Raw genomic sequence first — 22,127 nt, 5'->3', positions numbered from 1 at the left:
TTTTTCTAGCTGATTCACCGTTGTCTTTTTTGAGATATATGCCTCATTCAGAGTTTTGATCAACACACGGCAATGCTATTCCGAGTTCAAAAGCAGAGATAACAAAGATATCTGAGCAGGTGTTTTCCTTAGTTGGTCAATGATTGAGTAGTCTTGCATTTTCATCTTCTTAAGGAATTCCTCCGCTTCTTTTTCTGCAACGGGTTCTTTCACTAGCAAGTGACTTTCCCTGGCTTGCTTAGCTTTTCTCAATTCCTCTGGTGAGTAGTACCTTCTAGAGTGGGTCAAGCCCCCCATTTCATCTGTTTCTTCAACTATCTCTTTTCCTCTGTGTGCCATGACAGTCTTGTTATATTTTTAGGGAATAGCTTTCGTGTTTGTCACTGGGAGTTGTGCAACAGGTCGGATCACGACATGCTCTATTATATTTCCCAAACCATTATTCGAAATGATCTTTTGAATGACCCCAGGGATGTAAAGTTTGGGTTCACCCAATTGAACCTCAAACTTTTTTGTGCTTCCAGGGACATAGAGAATTGTTTTTCCCAAACCTGCCAAGTTCAAGCTAGAGCTCGCACCTTTCACAATCAACGGTGCCAATAGTGGTAGGCTATCTATCACTTTTGGTTCTTTCCCTATGTTTCCAACAACCATCTCTGTCTTGCCAGACTGCTTATAATCCCGATCATCACAAATCATCCCAATAAAATGTGTATTATTATGAGTTGGGAGTGGATTGTTTGTGATATTAGGAGTATCCTCATTGTTTGTCACCACAATTGCCTTTGCTTCAATCAAATATTCAATGGCTTTCTTTAACGTCCAATAATTTTTGGTACTATGACCTTGGGTGTTAGAGTGGTACTCATATTTTGAATTTGAGTCAAAACCTTTCGAATTTGGATTCACATAACACGGCATAATAGGTTCAATCAACCACAACTGCATCAATTTTCGAAATAGGCTTGTAAACGATTCTCCAATTGGGGTGAACTCTTTCTTTGTCTCATGTTCTCTCACATATTCCTGTCGGGGACGAGGATTATATGGCGCCTGAAAATTCAGCCAGAGTTGACGGGAGCCTTATGGAATCGGTGTCCGCCATTGTTGGTGATTGGGAGGCCTAGCATAAGCCTGAGCATTAAACACGGTGTATTGTTGCGGGGGAATTGAGTATAGAGGACCCTGAGGCGGATAGTAATGTTGAGGAGAATTGGATTGTCCTTGTTGGAATTGCACATAAGAAGGAACTATTCCTCTTTGAACTCCCCCGAACCGAGATGCCATCATGGATCTTTCCTCCTTCTTTTTTCGATTTCTGAAACTGCCTCACCCGCTTTGAATTGCTTGTATGGTCGCCTTAAGGGCTGACTGACTCACAATTTTTCCCGACTTCATACCATTCTCAACTATTTCACCAGTCTTAATTGCCTCAGCGAAAGGTTTACCAATGGCGGCCAACATGTAATGGAGGTAATCAGGATCCTGAGCTTGGAGAAAATAATCAATCATTTCTGCCTCTTTCATTGGTGGTTTGACCCTAGCAGCTTGCTCTATCCACTTGATTGCATATTCTCTGAAGCTTTCTGTTGGTTTCTTCTTTATGTTGACGAGAGAGGAGCGGTCTGGCACTATATCAATATTGTACTGAAACTGTTGGACAAAATCTTGAGCCATGTCATTCCAAACGTGCCAGTGAGAGATGTCTTGATCTATGAACCACTCTGAAGCAATTCCTGTCAAACTTTTCCCAAAATAAGCCATGAGTAATTCTTATTTGCCTCCTGCTCCCCTTATTTGGTTACAATACCTCTTCAAATGGGCAATGAGATCACCATGCCCATCGTATTTGTCAAACTTGGGGGTCTTGAAGCCGGGTGGCAAATGAACATGGGGGAACATGCATAGATCGTTAAACGAAACACTCTTGTGGCCTCCCAAACCTTGTATGTTTCTCATGGTTTGTTCCAAGCTCTTCATTTTTCTAGTCATTTCCTCTTGTTCCATATTCTTGTCGGGCTTTTCGATCTCGATTGGGAACACGTTCTGAGGAGTATGCTTGTATGAATTTGGAACCTTGAAAGTCAGTTCTGGAGAGTAATGTTGGGCATCATGAGCATTTAATTGTGGATCATTGTTGGACTTTTGAGAAAGAGTCAGTTGAAGGACAATGAAAGCATAGGTAATAGGTACAGTAGGTGGGTCATTTCTGAGGGGTGCGGTTTGAGGACGTTGAATGGAGGTACTGGGGATAGTGGGAAGGTTAATACTCGGGCTGAATCCAGGATAGTACAATGGGTTACTTGTTATGGAGATGGGCACTTGAGTTGCAACTGACACATTATGAAGATTATCCGAAGGCCCTATGGGTAGTGGGGGCGGTGCCTGTCCATTCACCCAGGCTTGGTACATCTCTGCCAATTGTTTCTTCAACACTCTTACTTCTTCAACCATTCCCGAACCTTGTTCGACCAATTATCCATGGACATCATCATTATCTGACTCATTCTCACTGTTGTTTACCATTTTACCTTTTTCTTTTGATCTCGTGTTGTAAGGATGAGTCGCCTGTTTAAACCACAAACCAACCACCTCTGTTTAACTTTATCTTTAAAATGACAAACAACAAACGTGTTAGAGTTAGGCATTTTGCAGATATTAATCACACATTGTATGTCATGCACCTAATGCCAATTTCATTTCTAAAATGAGCTTGGAAGGCTTCATGCTTCATCACAGCTTATTGGTTTATTTCCCCTTGAATTTAACGCTCTTTTTTCTTTCCTCTCTTTTTTTTCATTTTTTTTCCAAATTAATTATGGCTATGATCGCATCTGATGAGGATTGCCTACGTATTATGACACCACATGAATCAGACCATTACGTAGTTTAGGGGGGAAATAATAACAATTTTGATGATTTTTTTTAATTATTTATAATTGTTATTATTATTATTATTTTATATAAAAATAAAATAAAACAAACTAAAATATTTTTCATTCATTTTTAATTAATTGTTTATATACAATGAGAGAAAAGGAAATATATAGAAGCTGACTCTACTGACTCTAAAGACATAAACATGACTGGATTAAAACAAACTTTGATAAGAATAAAAGACTCCAAACATAAAAATAAAAAATGCGACAAACGAAAAATGAAACTAAAAGCTAATTGACTGTACTAAAATTTTAATCCTCAATGGTCTTCTTGCTTAAACTGATATCATCAATGATCAGCATCTCTTGGCCTCCACTCTCCCCCCATAAGTCTCGTACAAATTCTGAAACACCGCCGGTAACTGTGGAACGAGGGCACGTGCCTGTTGACCAACTTTCTCATTGTTTAGATGACGATGATCATCATGAACATATGCTGCTTTCTCTGCCAATTGAAGTACTTTCTCTCTGGCTTGCCCCATATTCACGTGATAATTCTGCAACCATATTTGGGTAGTGTTGAGGGCGTGCCCCATCTGAGCCTCCCGTCTCTCATACTCTTCAATACGACGGTTTAGCACACCTCTCTCTATCATCCACTGACGCCGCTCTGCCTCAAAATCTGCATGTTGATGATCCCTCTTCTGTCTTTTTATTTCTTCTAATTGTGCATGAAGCTGACCCTTTGAGCGTATCCAATGGGCCATTTCTCTTTCAAACTACTCTTTCTGCTGATCAAACTCCAATTGTTGCTGGTGTGCATCCTCTTCAATGATACTCAAGTCTTCTTGCAACTTATATATTTCAGCATTTTTGTTCGCCTCAACTCTTCTGACTAAACCAATCGTGTTTGCCAGTTCTTCTTCTAAGCGGGCCGCCTCATTTTTAGCATATTTTAGATCTTTATCCATGACCCGTAAGGCAGATTGATAATCTTTTTTAATATTTAAACGTATCTGAGCGATTCCGGCTTGTTGTTGGGCTTGTTGCTTGGCTATGGTCATCTGGGCATGCTCCAATTCCTCTTTCAGCCTTTCTATAGTTCTTTGATCATTTCTCCTCTTGTTCGACACCTCAGGCCTATCTCTAAACGACGAAGGGTCATGAAACCAAGTAATATATTCAGGGGTCACCTCTCCACGATTTCGGTCTTTTACCATCACATTCAACTCCGAGACCTTACTTGCATACTAAATTTTCATAATTTCTTCTTTGCCATGAGGTTGATCTTTACCAAAATCATAATAGAACTTGCTCATATCTCGTGTTGGTGGCACCTCTTGTAGTCGTGCAAACTGGCGCATTACCCGAAGTGTAACATAGGGCTAAACACCATCCAATCCTATGAGTACCAAATAAGAATGGTATGCAGACTCACAGATGACCTCTTTAGAGGAAAACCAATCGTAGTTCCAAGTGATCCGTTTGGCGGACAGAGTAAGAAGTAGTTCTTTCCAGGCATCTATCCTTTCTGGTAAGTCACATTTGTCAATTCTTTTCTGGTGATCATAAGTATGATTGGGCCATAGCTCACAAAAACCAGTGATCGTAGGATGACGATATAAATACTCCAAAAACCATATCTGTAGCAAAATGTTGCAGCCATCAAAGTTTCGCGCGCCCAATTTACATCTTGTTAAATCACGAAAAATGCAAGAAAGAATCATAGGGACCAAAGTATAATCATCCCCTTCTGAGGTCAGAGCCTCAACTACACCTACCAAGCGGATGTTAATGTGTCCTTCCCTTTCCGGGAAAACTACACGCCCCAAAAAAGCAGCCATAAATGCAAACCTTCTGTGAACCTTCCATGTTTCCATATTTTTCTTTGATTTCAGTTTTCCCACATTCCTTTCGAAATTGCATTCTAGGCCATACAAGTAAAATAGAAATCCCAACTTAACCCACTTGCCTCTTAAACCTTCATATTGTCCGTAATTTATGTTCAAGAGCTTTAGAAATTTACCCTCATTCATATTTTTCGGTACTATGGGCCTTTGGCAGTGAAGATTGCGGCCCCACCCTTGGAAATGGGCAATTTCCTCCAAGGTCGGAGTCATTTCACAGTCGGTAAAACGGAACACATTGTTTTTAGGATCCCAGTGCGGAATCAAAGCTTCGATCACATCCCTCCTGGGCTTGATCATCATCATGTGAACCAAATGTCCCAAGTACTTCTTTATTTGATTTCGCTCATATTCCTTAAAGTCTCTCCACCAATCCCACAACAAATGTGGTATCTGATCGACAATCAAAAAATCTGGTATCCCTTCTGATCTGGGTCTCTTTTGAGACTTACCTCTTTCTCCACTCATGGTGTACCTGTTTACCCAAACACGAGATTAGACTTTAATCAAATATATTATTGACATAAAAAAATCCGATTTCTCGAGTTTTGACTCTATAAAAAATAAAAGATAAAAACCAAATTGTGGGCCTAAAAAAGGGTTAAATTAGTAAAATAACCATGAAATTAAAAACAAAAGGCTCAAAATGACTATTTTTTGTAAAAATAAGTGAACATAAACATAAAAAATAAACGGGCCTTCCATTTCGCATTTCTGAGGAAGGTTTCAAGGCTATTTCGACAAAAGGACCGGACGCAAGGGCAAAACTGGTTAAAAGAGATAAAACTGACAAAGTGACTATACTATTATTATTATTATTATTATTATTTGAAAAAAAAATAATAGTCCATACACACCTTTTTTTGTTTTTTTTGTTTTTTAAAATGGGGTTGAACCTGATGAAGGTTGCCTACGTATCTCACACCCGGTGAGAATCAAACCTGCGTAATTTGGTTTAAATAAAAAAAAACATTTTTAAAATTGTGATTTTACAAATTAGAACCCTTCAAAATTTTATTTATAAAAATGGGTTTTGTATGAAAATTTTGAGAAAATTTTCTCTTTCTCTCTTCCCTGTTCAATCAATCTATCCTAAAGCCGGTCAACATTTCAGTAAAGCCTACCAAATAATATTACATGTAGCACAGAAAAATGAACATGTTGGTCTGAAAATTTTGTACCTGTCCTAGATGGGCCCGACCCCTGTGCCGAGTCCCGCTAAGTTCAATGCACATGATGCAAATAAAGCGTAGCCTACTAGGGATATTCATTGCTGGTGGCTTGTTCTTCTAGTTTTCAAATCCTAAAGGAGATGGTATCTAGACCTGGCTTACTCGGGTGGACGACCCGAGCCGAGGAGCGTCAAACGTCACCAGTAGTAGAACAACACTCGCTAGTTAACGACTCTCCCGCCTAAACATGTGTGACTAAATCCTTCACCAGAAGCTGGTAGGCTAACTGGCTTTATCTCAAGATAGAAATTTTGTGATGCTGGTAGGCAAACACAACATAACTACCTATCATAAGACTCAGAAGGGTGCAAGAGAGGATACAGTCTATATCACATTTCAAATAAATGTTAAAGCGGTAAATAAGCAACAAATAGCACATTAGGCTTCCAAACACAATAATATCCAAAACATGATAAAAGCCAACTTATTAGTAGTTCCCCAGCAGAGTTGCCAGAGCTGTCACACCTCTTTTTTCCCACGCAACCCTATTACGAGGTTGAGTTAGAAGAGTTTTTCAATTAAAGTGAAGTTTTGAAAAGGGATTATTTATTATTTAGAGTCGCCACTCGGAATTGAGTTTTGGTATTCGAAGTCACCTTTTATTGAATCCCTTATCAAAAGTAAGATTTGACTCCTAATTTATGGTCTACGAAAATAGAAGACTGAGTAAGGAATTCTGTTGACCGAGGGGAATGTGTAAGGCACCCCTCGAGTCTCGTGGTTCTAGCACGGTCACTTTATTGACTAATGTAAGGCTTAAATCAATTTTTAGCTATTATTTTATTTTATTGATTATGGCTTATTTATTATCGCTTAATTATTTATATAATATATATATATATATTTTTTTTTTTTTATAGTGTTCACCAAGATGTGGTACGCACACAAGGTACTTCTTTGAAATTAAATGTTAAACCAAGTTACAGAAGTTACACATGGTTATAACATAATTATTTTAAATTTAAAGGCATCGAGATGCGGAATGCACGCATGATCCTTTTATTATTTAAGCATATCAATCCAAGGTTCGGGTATGAACACATGGGCTAATATTTAAAGTACATCTGAAGTTTTTCTAGTGTTTTAGAGTATTTCATTTGTTTTATCTCTTTCAGATTCGAGACATTTATTTGTATAATTTTATTATTATTACTTATTGCAACGAGTCTTAAATTAGTTCATGATTCATCTCGCTACCTTATAAATATTGTTTACCACTCCAATTATTTATTCCTTGAAATAGCTAATTCGAATATCATTTTAACACTAATACATGAACTTTCAAACAAATGCATGAATTAATTACCTAAGAATCTGTAACGAGACTAATGAAAACTTTAGACATGCATCTTCACTTAAAAGAATAAAAGAAAAACAAAAAATGGGCAACCTACTATTTTGTGCAGCCAATTTATTGTAAAATTTTAAGATACAAAGATTTAATATATATGAATATATGTATTGATTCTAACATATTTACAATGAAACAAGACTAGGCAACCTGAACAATGGACTGAACCACGGAAAAACTTTTAACAATCATATTTTTTTAACCAAAATGAACCAAATTCTAAGGTGTCAAACATATCTAAACAATGTTAATGAGAGAGTCAGAAGCACATGTCATACGTAATAACAAAACTAAAAAAAAGAATTAGAAGAGTTCCTTCTCTTAAAATATTTCAAACAATGCAGAATTCATTCAATTTCTGAATATAGTTTTTATAAATTTTTATTTTCTCTTTACAAATAGAAATAAAATATGTTATATATATATATATATATATAAAGAAAATATTTACACTAAAATAGTATATAATTTGGGTGTGGTCAAAAATTAATTGTTCACAGTGTCACAAGAAGATTTTTAAATATCCTGGCATTGATTATATAGAGATATGTTCTCATGTAGTGGATGTAATCATTTCAGGTTTTAATCTGGCAATACATGAAAAATGCAATATGCGTATAATGGAAATCATTGAAGGATTTAAATTGTTCTGAAGCATATTAAGGTTTCCAAGAAATTTATTAAATAAAGCTTCAAAAATCATTATACTGATTGAAACAATCAGGGCACATATGGTATAATCGCCTAAGTGAGTACCTATTAAAATAAGGGTACAAGAATATTCAATTTGTCCTTGTTTCTTTATAAAAAGATCTTAATCTAAATTTGTTATAATCGCCGTGTATGTTGATGATTTAAATATCATTGGAACTCCTAGGGAGCTTCCTAAAGCAGTAGACTATTTAAAGAAAGAATTTGAAATGAAAGATCTTGGAAAGACAAAATCTTGTCTTGGTCTACAAATTGAGTATATGAAAAATGGATTTTTTCTCCATCAATCAGCATACACTAAAAAGATTTTAAAGCGATTTTATATGGATAAAGCACATCCATTGAGTACCCCGATGGTTGTGAGATCACTCGATATAAATAAATATCCATTCCGACCTCATGAAAATAATAAAGAGCTTCTTGGTCCTGAAGTACCATATCTTAGTGCAATTGATGCACTAATGTATCTTTCTAACATTACAAGGCCTGACATAACTCTTTTAGTTAATGTCTTAATAAGATATAGCTCTTCTCCTACAAAGAGACATTGGAATGGAATCAAACACCTATTGCAGTATCTAAAAGGGACTACCGATATGGGCTTATTTTATGGCAATGATTGCAATCCCGATCTTGTTGTGTAACGACCCGACTGGTCGTTTTGCTTGCTAGAACCCCGTTCCCCTAAATAAGACTTTCCATACTTGCTTTTACTGATTTATGACTTGCAAGGATGGTTGGTTCGGGATTTAGAAGAGTTTGGGTTGAAATCGGAACACTTAGTTCCTAAAGGTTGGCTTGAAAGGCCAAGATTGACTTCGGTCAACATTTTGAGTAAACAACCTCGGAATCGGGATTTTACAATTCCAATAGGTTCGTATGGTGATTTCGGACTTGGGCGTATGTTCGGTTTGGGTTTTGGACAACCCGGAAGCGTTTCAGCGCTTAATAGTGAAAGTTAGTTCTTGAAGGTTTTAGAAGTTCTTTAAAATTTTGTTTGGAGCAGGTTTTGATGATATCGAGGTCCAAATAGAATTATGAGACTGTAAATAGTTCTGTAGTGTCATTTAAGACTTGCACGCAAAATTTGGTGTCATCCCGGGTAGTATAAGTACATTTTGGCACATTGGAAGTAAATTGAAGAACTTGAAGTTCTTAAGTTTGATTCAATCGGTTTTAGGGTGTGATTCTTAGTTTTAATGTTGTTTCGGGAGTTCTGTGAGTTTGAGCGAGTCCGTTTTGTGATTCCAAACTTGTTGGTATGTTCGGGTGGGGCCCCAGGGGCCCCGAGTGCCAATCGGAGAAGGCTCGGACTAAGTTGAGAATTTGGAACTACTGCTGAGGGCACCAGATCTGTCATAATCGCACCTGCGGTTGGTTAGTCGCAGGTGCGAGCTCGCAGATGCAGGCCAAGCCTCATAGATGCGGCCAATGAGGGCAGCCCCAAATTCTGCAGAAGTGGCCCCTTCTCCACAGAAGCAGTAAAACGCCCGCAGAAGCGGCCCTGCCGGCTCAGGAACTTCCGTAGAAGCGAGGGCGCAGATGCGGTCCCTTGACCGTAGGTGCGGAAAAGATGGAGGCTATGAGATTCATTTAATGCAGGACTTAGGCCAATTTTTACTCATTTCACTCACTTCTTGGGCGATTCTTGGAGCTTCTTGAGAGGGGCTTTCACCTAGCTTTTGGAGGTAAGTAATTTCTACCAAATGTGAATTAAATACTTAGATTATGGGTAGATTAACATGTGGAAATTAGTGAAAAATAAGGGTTTAGAGGAAGACCTAGGTTTTTGATAAAAACGAGATTTAACCACGAAATGTGTTATGGAATTTAGTAAAAATTATATATTTATGTTCCTAAGGTTATGGGTAATAACTTTCTTTAAAAAATTTCGGAATCCGAGCATGTGGGCCAGGGGTGAATTTTAGGAATCTTGCAATTTAGGGTGGGTAATCACTTAAATGGTGGAATTATGAACTTTTGAGCATAGATTGATTAGTTTATGTCATGTTTGACTAGCTTCGAGTCGTTTGGCGTCAAATTTGGAGGTTTGAGCGCGTTCTTGATTTGGGAAGTAGGCTTGAGACGAGGTAAGTCTCTTTCCTAACCTTGTGAGAGGGAATTTACCCCATAGGTGAACTCAATTAATATGTGTTGTTATTTGTGGGAGCTACATACGCACGAAGTGAGGAGAGTCTGTACGTAGTTACTATTCTTTTTTATGTCTGGGTAGTTCTAGGTTTACACCATATTTTGTGGACACCGTTATTTGATGATATTTGTTAATTGTATCGAATGAAACTAAGTCAAGGATTTCTAAGGATTTAAAAGCTTCGATGTAAAATTGTCTTTATTTTGAAAAGAATCAAGAAAGGGTTATGATTTATTGATAATTTATAATTGACCGCGTCACAAGTATATTCCGCGAGCGGGGTAATTCTTTCTACTACTCTCATGGGAGCGGGCCATTCGCCTCGGCAGGTTAATAGATGCATCTATGGTTCGAGCCGTTCGACCCTCGGCAATACACATTTTATATTTATGTTGAATCGAGCCAAACGTCCTCAGTGGAATTTTGTATGTGATAATAGGAATGGAAGTCCCTTTTTCTAATCGGTGTCAATTTCATTATTCGAAAGATTTATTGTTTTAAATGAAGGAAGTGATTTGAGCTCTTAAATATGGTGACGAATTGTTCGGTTATTTATTTTTCTAAGTTTCATTGTTATATATCATGTTTAATTAGAATTTCATATTATCGTATTGTTGGCCCTAGTAAGTATCGGAGTCGACCCCTCGTCACTACTTCTTCGAGGTTAGACTAGATACTTACTGGGTACATATTGTTTATGTACTCACGCTACACTTCTGTACTTAATTGTACAGGATCTGAGGCAGGTGCATCTGGTTACCAGTCTGGTGCGCAGTTTTGATCCCCATCTCGAGACTTCACGGTGAGCTGCCTTCCGAGCCGTCCTGCAGCAGTTGGGGTCTCTCTTATGCTCTATTTTCTATCTATTTCCTTCAGACTGTAGGCTAGTACTCTTTTGTATATTCTACTAGATTGCCCACATATTTGTGACACCAAGTCTTGGCACGTACTCTAGTAGACTTATGATTTTGGATTTGTTTACTTGATTTTGATTAGTACTTGTTATTACCGTTTAATTATGTCCCATTTGCAAATTTCTAAATCTTTTCAACAAATAAGGACATGTATCCACTTAGTAAATTTATTTAAACGAGAAACCACTATTTTGATTAGTGTCGGCTTGCCTAATAATGGTGTTGGGCGCCATCACAGCCTAAATTGGAATTGGGTCGTGACATGATGGTTATGCCGATGCTGGGTATTTATCTGACCCACATAAGGCTCGATCTCAAACAAGCTATGTGTTTACATATGGAGGCACTGCCATATCTTGGCGATCGACTAAGTAATTAATCGTGGCTACTTCATCTAATCATGCTAAGATAATTGATATTCATGAAGCAAGTCGAGAATGTGTATGGTTGAGGTCTATAATACATCCTATTAGAGACAAATGTGGTTTGAAGTATGACAAACTACCCACAATTTTGTATGAAGACAATGTAGCATGCATACTCCAATTGAAGGGAGGATTCATAAAAGGAGATAGGACAAAACAAATTTCACCAAAGTTATTTTTCACACATGATCTTCAAAAGAATGGTGATATCAATGTGCAACAGATTCGTTCAAGTTATAATATGGCTGATTTGTTCACCAAATCTCTACCGATGTCAGCCTTAAAAAAACCTAGTGTACAAGATTGAGATGCTATCACGACCCAAAACTAACCCATGTCGTGATGGCAACTATCGTGGAACTAGGCAAGTCGACTCATTTCCAAAACAACCGATATTTCATTTTAAAGATAATTTCAAGTTTATTTGACATAAAACCTCCATTAAAAGAGTTCAAATCAAAGAAAAACAGAAGTGCGGAAAAAAAAAAAGCCCGACATCGGGGTGTCACTAGTCATGAGCATCTGCTACAATCTGTCTAACAATATCAAGGCTAACTCAGCCTGAAAAATAGCTAAATACAACTAGAGGAAGATAAGAGGGAGAAGAGCAGGGGTTGTGATCGCCAAACAGTTACCTTGCTATCTCCAAGAAAATCTGCAACCAAAACACTCAATAACTGCTACCGTGTCCAGCTATACCTGAATATGCACACAAGGTGCAGGGAATAATGTGAGTACGCCAACTCAGTAAGTAACAACAATAAATAAAGACTGAGCAGTAGTGACGAGCAATAAAGCATATAATGTTCATCAGGAAATCTTAGTAAAATACCACATGCTTTTAAAAATCAGGATTTGAATCAAACATCTCATTTAAACCCAGTTCCAGTAAAAATCATTTAAAGATATTTTTCCAACAGTTTTTCAAACGAAGGCTCAATGCAAAAGTGAGAAAAAAATGATGAAATCATAAACAACCCCTCGGGCAAAACATCACTCATATACAGCCCCTCGGGCAAACCTCACAGTCACTCGGGCCACTCGGGCATACCTCACAATCACTCTTGCCACTCAGGAATACCTCACAATCAGTCATGCCTCCAAGTCACTCAGCACTTGGCACTCGCACTCAGTAGGTACCTGCGCTCACTAGGGGTGTGTACAGACTCCGGAGGGGCTCCTTCAGCCCAAGCTCTATAATCTGCACGGACAACTCACGTGCGATAATAATAAAGTATGCTGCAGGCGGGCAGCCCCGATCTACACTCATCCTCACAAATCAGTCCCTCGGCCTCACTCAGTCATAAAGTATACTACAGGCGGGCAACCCTGATCCACACTCATCCTTACAAATCAGGCCCTCGGCCTCACTCAGTCATAAAGTATGCTGCAGGCGGGCAGCCCCGATCCACACTCATCCTCACAAATCAAGCCACTCGGGCATTTCAGTAAAGTAGGGCATTCGGCCCAAAACATTTATATGCATCAAAATAGAGTCATAAAACAGAGTTATGCGGTAAACAAGTATAAACATGACTGAGTATAGAATTTTCAATCAAAAACAGTGAGAGGATGGTAAGAAATAGCCCCTAAGGGTCCAAAAAGCATTGGTGCAAGGCCCAAACATGGCATTCAGCCCAATTTACAGAAAATCTTTCTAAAACATATAAGTATCAATGGTTTCAACAAAGTATGCAACTTTACAGTTGCTACGGAACGGACCAAGTCACAAATTCCCAATAGTGCACGCCCACACGCCCGTCACCTAGCATGTGCGTCACTTCAAAATAATAGAATGATACGAAATCCGGGGTTTCATACCCTCAGGACTAGATTTACACTCGTTACTTACCTCAAATCGGTCAAATCTCAAACCCGCAATGATCTTGCCTCTGGACTCAGCCTCCAAATGCTCCAAATATATTCACAATCAGTACAATACCATCAATACGCGCTAATGGAATGAATTCCACAAGAAAAACTACAAAATTAGACCAAAACCCGAAATTAGCTCAAACCCGGCCCCCGGGGCCACGTCTCAAAATCCGACAAAATTTACAAAACTAGAAAGCTCATCCACTCACGAGTCTAACCATACCAAATTCATCAAAATCCGACATCGCTTGGTCCTTCAAATCCTTAAATTACTTTTTTCAAAATTTCCAAGCCCTAACCCCTCATTTTCACTAATTACCATGATTAAACAACGAAAAATCACCATATATACAAGTATTAGGGCTCAAGTAACTTACCTCAACGAAATCCCCTTGATTCCCTCTTTAAACCCCTCCAAAAGCTGCAAAACCCGAGTTGAAATTGTGAAGAATGACCAAAATTCGTGAAGGGTTCTATTTAAGGATTCTGCCCAGGTTTTTCGCACCTGCGGACCCTTTCTCGCACCTGCGCTTCCGCATCTGCGGACACAGGTGCGCACCTGCGCATTCCACTTAGCTGACCAAACTTTGCACCTGCGGCAGTCTCCTCGCACCTGCGAGCCCGCAGGTGTGACCCATTCTTCGCATCTGCGAACATTTCCGCATTTGCGAGCCTTCAACGCACATGCGATCATCGCACCAGCGGTTCCCAATTCGCAGGTGCGGACACACCAGAACAGCAGCTTCAGCTGCATTTTCCAACTTTGACAACTCCGTTAACCACCCGGAATCACCCCGAGGCCCTCGGGACGTCAACCAAAAATACCAAAAAGTCATATATCAACATACAAACTTAGTCGAACCTTCGAATCACTCAAAACAACATCCAAACACCAAATTACCCTCGGATTCAAACCTAAGAACTTCTAAATTTTTCCTAATTCGGCAACCGATGCCGAAACCAACCAAACCACGTCCGAATGACCTCATATTTTGCACATACGTCACAAATGATACTACAAACCTACTCCAACTTCCGGAATTCCATTCCGACCCTGATATCAAATTTTCCACTACCGGTTGAAATCGTCAAATTTCCAATTTCGCCAATTCATGCCTAATTCTACCACGGACCTCCAAATCACATTCCGGACATACTCCTAAGTCCAAAATCACCTAACGGAGCTAACAGAACCATCATAATTCAAATCCGATATCGTTTACATATAGGTCAACATCCGGTTGACCTTTCCAACTTAAGAGACTAAGTGTCTCAATTCACTCCGAGTTCCTTTCGGACCCGAACCAACTAACCCGATATAACATAATATAGCTGAATAACATAAAAAGAAGTAGAAATGGGGAAAATGGGGCAATAACTCTCGAAACGACAGGCCAGGTCGTTACATCCTCCCCCTCTTAAACATCCGTTCGTCCTCGAACGGGTCTGGAAACATACCTGGATTCTCGAATAGGCGTGGATATTTGCTCCGCATCTCCCGCTCTGTCTCCCAGGTGGCCTCCTCCACAGGATGACCTCTCCATTGCACCTTTACTGAAGCTATATCCTTTGACCTCAACCTTCGAACCCGCCGATCCAAAATAGCCACCGGCTCCACATCATAAGTCATATCACCCTCCAACTGAACCGTGCTGAAATCCAAAACATGGAACGGATCTCCAATATACTTCCGGAGCATGGAAACATGAAACACTGGATGCACACTCGACAAGCTGGGTGGCAAGGCAAGCTTATAAGCCACCTCTCATATCCTCTGAAGCAAGCAACCCGGTCTCAAATGCTCATACTTAACCTAATGACAGTTTAGACACTGAGCCACAAACCCAACTATATCCTTCTTCATCCGCCTCCACCAATAGTGCTGCCTCAAATCCTGGTATATCTTCGCGGCACCCGGATGGATGGAATACCACGAGCTGTGGGCCTCCTCAAAAATCAACTCTCGAAGCCTATCTACATTAGGCACACATGTCCGGCCTTGCATTCTCAGCACCCCATCATCACCAATAGTCACATCCCTAGCATCACCTCTCTGAACCCTGGCCTTCGCGTTCGCGATGAAAGAACGACCAACCCTCCCCCAGGTCCCCAAGTGCTTCGCGTTCGCGCTGAGCAGGTCGCGTTCGCGCTGAGCAGGTCACGTTCGCGAAGGTTAAATCCCCTATCACTTCGCGTTCGCGACCAGGCCTTCGCGTTCGCGATGAAGAATTCTCAGCCTCACCGGACTACTCTTTGCGTTCGCGAGAGTACCTTCGCGAACGCAAAGAAGGACATGCCAGAACACAGATTCTGCAAAAAAACCACATTTCCAAAGTCCAAAATATCCCATGGCCTATCCGAAACTCACCCGAGCCCTCGGGGCTCCAAACCAAACATGCACACAAGTCTAAAAACATCATACAAATTTGCTCGCGCGATCAAATCGTCAAAATAACACCTAGAACTCTAAATTTAGCACCAATTCAAATAAAATTCTCAAGAACACTTTAAAATCCATAACTTCTCAACTAGACGTCCGAATCACGTCAAATCATCTCCGTTTCTCACCAAATTTTACAGACATGTCTTAAATATCGTAATGAACCTGTACCGGGCTCCAGGACTAAAATACGGACCCGATACTAACAATGCCAAATAACAATCAATTCTTAAAAATAAATAATTTCCAAACTTTTAATTTTCATCAAAAATTCATAACTCAAGCTATGGACCTCCAAATTCGATTCCGGGCATACGCCCAAGTCCCATAATTCGATATGGACCCACCGGGACCGTCAAAGCATGGATTCGGGCCTGTTTATCAAAAATATTGACCGAAGTCAACTAAAATTAACTTTTAAGGCAAAAATTCTTATTTTTATTAGTTTTCAACATAAAAGCTTTCCGAAAACCTGTCCAGACTTCGCACACAAATCGAGGAGGGTAAAAATGAGATTTTTACGGCTTAAGAGAGCCGATTCGAGTTCTAAAACATAAGATGACCTTTTGGGTCATCATATTCTCCACCTCTAAAACAAGCGTTCGTCCTCGAACGGACATAGAAAAATACCTGGGCTGATGAAAAGGTAGGGATATCTACTCCGTATATCGGACTCGGACTCTCAAGTAGCTGCCTCAATAGGCTAACCTCTCCACTGCACTCGAACTGAAGGGTAACTCTTTCACCTCAACTGACGAACCTGCCGGTCTACAATGGCCACCGGTTCCTCCTCGTAAGTCAAATCCCTGTCAAACTGGACAAAGCTGAAATCTAACTCGTGGGACGGGTCACCATGATATTTCTGAAGCATAGACACATGTAATACCGGATGAACTGAGGATAACCCTGGAGGCAACGCAAGTCGATAAGCTACCTCCCCCACTATCTAGAGGATCTCAAATGGCCCGATATACCTAGGGCTCAACTTGCCCTTCTTCCTAAATCTCATAACACCCTTCATGGGCGATACCCGAAGAAATATTCTTTCTCCAACCATGAATGCAATATCATGAACTTTACGGTCAGCATAACTCGCTTGCCTGGACTGAGCTGTACGAAGTCGATCTTGTATAATCTTGACCTTGTCCAAGGCCTCTTGAACTAAATCTGTACCCAATAACCGAGCCTCCCCCGGATCGAACCACCCAACTGGCGACCTACACCGTCTACCATATAATGCCTCATAGGGAGCCATCTGAATGCTCGACTGGTAGCTGTTATTGTAGGCAAACTCCGCTAACGGCAAAAACTGATCCCAAGAACCTCCAAAGTCAATAACACAGGCGCGGAGCATATCCTCCAACATCTGAATAGTATGCTCGGACTGCCCGTCTGTCTGAGGATGAAATGTTGTGCTCAACTCAACCCGCGTACACAACTCACGCTGAACTTCCCTCTAAAAGTGCGAGGTAAACTACGTACCTCGATCAGAAATGATAGACACGGGCACACCGTGAAGACGGATGATCTCACGAATATAAATCTCTGCCAACCGCTCCGAGAAATAGGTAACTGCCACAGGAATGAAATGAGCTGACTTAGTCAGCCTGTCCACAATGACCCAAACTGCATCGAACCTTCTTTGAGTCTGTGGGAGTCCAACAACAAAGTCCATAATGATACGCTCCCACTTCCACTCGGGAATATCTAACCTCTGAAGTAAACCACCAGGTCTCTGATGCTCACACTTTACTTACTGGCAATTTAGGCACCGAGCTACATAGGCAACTATGTCCTTCTTCATTCGCCTCCACCAATAATGCTTCCTCAAGTCTTGATACATCTTGGCGGTGCCCGGATGAATAGAATACCAGGAACTGTGGGACTCCTCAAGGATTAACTCACGAAGTCCATCCATATTAGGCACACAAATACGATCATGCATCCTCAAAACATCATCATCTCCAACAGTAACTAGCTTGGCATCACCGTGCCATATTGTGTCTCTAAGGACAAGTAAATGAGGATCATCATCTTGTCGATCTCTGATGCGCTCAAATAAAGAAGACCGAGCAACTGTACAAGCTAGAATACGGTTGGGCTCAGAAACATCTAACCTCACAAACTGGTTGGCCAAGGCCTGAACATCCAATGCAAGTGGTCTCTCACCAACTGGAATATATGCAAGGCTACCCATATTGACTGACTTTCTACTTAAAGCATCGTCCACCACATTGGCCTTCCCGGGATGATACAATATAGTGATATCATAGTCTTTCAATAGCTCCAGCCACCTCTTCTGCCTCAAATTGAGTTCCTTCTGCTTGAACAAATACTGCAAGCTCCGATAATCAGTGAATACCTCACATGGCACGTCGTAAAGATAGTGCCTCCAAATCTTCAGTGCGTGAACAATGGCTGCCAGCTCTAGATCATGAACATGGTAATTCTTCTCGTGAACCTTCAGCTACCGTGACGCATATGCAATAACTTTTCCACCCTGCATCAATACCGCACCCAGACCAATACGAGATGCGTCATAATATACTGTATAAGATCCTGAACATGTGGGTAACACCAATACCGGTGTCATAGTCAAAGCTGTCTTGAGCTTCTGAAAGCTCGCTACACACTCGTCTGACCACCTGAACGGGGCACCCTTCTGGGTCAATCTGGTCAACGGGGCTACTATAGATGAAAACCCCTCCACAAATCGACGATAATAGCCTGCCAAACCTAGGAAACTATGGATCTCTATAGCTGATGTGGGTCTAGGCTAGTTTTGGACTGCCTCAATCTTCTTAGGATCCACCTGAATACCCTCTACTGACACAACGTGACCCAAGAAACCAACTGATCTCAACCAAAACTTGCATTTTGAGAACTTAGCATATAATTGGCTATCTTTCAGAGTCTGAAGAATGATCCGAAGATGCTGCTCATGCTCCTCTCACTGTGGGATTAGATCAAGATATCATCAATAAACACAACCACAAAGGAATCCAAGTAGGGTTTGAACACCCGGTTCATCAAATCCATAAAGGCTGCTGGGGCATTTGTCAGCCCAAATGACATCACTAAAAACTCATAATGCCCATACCGAGTTCGAAAAGCTGTCTTAGGAACATCGGATGCCCTAATCCTCAACTGATGGTAGCCAGATCTCAAATCAATCTTTGAAAACACATTGGCACCTTGAAGCTGATCAAATAAACCATCAATCCTCGGCAATGGATATTTATTCTTGATGGTGACTTTGTTCAACTGCCGATAATCTATACACATCCTCATCGATCCATCTTTCTTCTTCACAAACAACACAGGTGCACCCCAGGGCGAGACACTAGGTCTAATGAAGCCTTTATCAAGCAAATCTTGCAACTACTCCTTCAATTCTTTCAACTCTGGCGGGGCCATGCGATATGGCGGAATGGAAATAGGCTGAGTGCCCGGAGCCAAATCAATGCAGAAATCAATATCCCTGTCGGGTGGCATCCCCGGCAGGTCTGTAGGGAACACCTCTGGAAACTCACGAACAACCGGAACCGAATCTATGGAAGGAACCTCCGCACTAGAATCGCGGACATAAGCCAAATAAGCTAGACACCCCTTCTCGACCATATGTCGAGCCTTTACGTAAGAGATAACCCCGCTGGTAGAATGGCCGAGATTCCCTCTCCACTCGAATCGAGGCAACCCCTACAAGGCTAAGGTCACCGTCTTAGCGTGACAATCTAATATAGCATGATAAGGTAACAGCCAATCCATACCTAGTATGACATCAAAATCAACCATGTCGAGAAGTAGAAGATCTACACGAGTCTCAAGACTCCCAATGGTGACCACAGTTGAATGATAAACACTATATACAATAATAGCATCTCCCACTAGCGTGGACACATATACAGGAGCACTCAAGGAATCACGGGGCACAACCAAATAGGAAGCAAAATAGGATGACACATAGGAGTAAGTAGATCCCGGATCAAATAGAACCGAAGCATCTCTACTGCAAACTGAAACAATACCTGTGATAACAGCGTCAGATGAATCAGCCTCAGGTCTGGCTGGGAAAGCATAACACTGGGGTTGGGCCCCACCACCCTGAACTACATCCCTGGGATGGCCTCTAGCTGGCTGGTCTTCACCTCTAACGGCCTGACCTCCACCTCTAACTGTATGGCCCCTACCTCTGACTGCTTGACCCCTGCCTCTGGCTGGCTGAGCAGGTGGTGCAGCAACTGGTGCCGGAACCATGGCACGAGAACTCTGATGTTGTGTGCTGCCCGTTGCCCGAGGGCAATATCTGGCAATGTGCCTCGGATCACCACAAGTATAACATAACCTCGGCTGCTATGACTGTTGACCCTGAAACTAACCATGTCGACCTGAATAACCACCCTGATAACTCGGGAGTGGAGGTGCACAAATAGGAGCTGGTGGTGCACTATAGGCTAGCTGGTCGGAATAATGCATCTGAGGGCCACGACCACCTGAGGCACCGTGGGATGCCCGGAGCGCTGAATGAAATGGCCTGGAGGATGGCCTCTACCAAAAGTACTCCTGCCTCTAGATGAGGCACCGCTGAACTCACCGGAATGACGAGGCCTCTTGTCAGACCCCTGACCTCCCTGAGTAAGAACCATCTCGACTCGTCTGGCGACATTAGCAGCCGCCTGAAAAGAAATCTCACTCCCAATCTCCTTAGCCATTTGCAATCTGATAGACTGAGCAAGTCCATCAATAAACCTCATCACCCTCTCTCTCTCTCTCGGTGGGAAGTAGAAGAATGGCATGACGGGCCAAATCCAAAAAACGGGTGTCATACTGAGTAACCATCATACCGCCCTGCTGGAGATGCTCAAATTGACGGTGACGCTCCTCCCTCAATGTGATAGGCAGAAACTTCTCTATGAAGAGCTGAGAGAACTGGTCCCAAGTAAGAGCAGGTGACCCAGCTGGTCTGGTCAACAAGTAATCTCTCCACCATTTCTTGGCGGAACCAGTCATTTGAAATGCAGCAAAATCGACCCTATTGATCTCCACTATACCCATGTTTCGTAGAACCTCGTGACAGCTGTCAAGATACTCCTGGGGATCCTCTGAAGGGGCACCACTGAAGTGAACAGGAAAGAGCTTGGTAAACCTGTCCAATCTCCATAAAGCCTCAGAAGACATAGGTGGCCTATCTCTGACCTGTGCCGCAATAACCGGCTGAACTAATCCGACTGGCTGAGCTGCTGGAGCCTTATACTGGGGAGCCATCTGCTCCGGAGCGGGAGTGGTAGGAGTGTGGGCTTCTCCTCCAGCCTGAGAGACTGTTGGTTCCATGGGAAATGCGCCAGTCTGGGCCACACTCTCCATAAGGCCTACCAAACGGACCAAAGCGTCCTGAAGTACTGGGGGTAGCAATAAACCCCTCCGAAACCTGAGCTGGTCCGATAGGAACAGTCTGGGCTGGAACCTCCTTGCCAATCTCTATCTGAGGCTCCACTGCTGGGGCTGCTGCTCGGGCCCTAGGCTGAGCCCTGCCCCTGCCTCGGCCTCTGGCACGACCTCGGCCTCGACCTCTACCCCGCGTAGGAGCTATCACTGGAGGCTCTGGCTACTGCTCAGCTGAGGAAGCGGTACGCGTTCTCGCCATCTACGAGAGAATAAGAGTAGAAGAGTTAAATCAGTATTGTGAAAGCAAAAAATCGTACAACAAGGAAGAATAGAAGTGAAACTTGTTCCAAAACTTCATAGCCTCTGGAAAATAAGCACAGACGTCTCTGAAACGATCCTCCAAACTCTATTAAGCATGCTCGTGAATCGTGAGACCTAGGCAACCTAGTGCTATGATACTAACTGTCACGACCCGAAATTTCCCACCGACCAGACCGTGATGGCGCCTAACATTTCACTTGCCAAGCAAGCCAACGTTAGAGAATCATTAAACCAATTCCTTATTTTCATTCATTAAGTAACAATAATTAACTAAAATAAAATATAATAAGTGCGGAATATCATAAAAACTGTATTAATTACTATCACCCGGATCTGGAGTCACAATTCACGAGCATTCTAGAATTTACTACAAGTAATAGTCTGAAAGAAATACAACTGTCTGAATAAAAGAAACAGTAGAACAGAAATGATAGACGGGGACTTCAAGGTCTGTGGACACTGACATATCTACCTTGAGTCTCCGAACAGCGGACCAATAGCAAAATCTCGATCAACCAGAGCCGGTATCAAAATC

At 41.5% G+C, this 22,127-nt stretch overlaps 1 pseudogene; it reads right to left on the bottom strand.

Annotated features, from left to right (window-relative positions):
- Positions 1-18,485: 18,485 nt before the first annotated feature.
- Positions 18,486-20,143, bottom strand: LOC138910489 (uncharacterized; annotated as a pseudogene).
- Positions 20,144-22,127: the final 1,984 nt, after the last annotated feature.

The sequence above is a fragment of the Nicotiana tomentosiformis genome, chromosome 4, assembly GCF_000390325.3.
Source record: "Nicotiana tomentosiformis chromosome 4, ASM39032v3, whole genome shotgun sequence".
NCBI lineage: Eukaryota > Viridiplantae > Streptophyta > Magnoliopsida > Solanales > Solanaceae > Nicotiana > Nicotiana tomentosiformis.
Note: the sequence above shows the minus strand (reverse complement) of the source record. Positions and strands in the feature narration are given on the sequence as shown.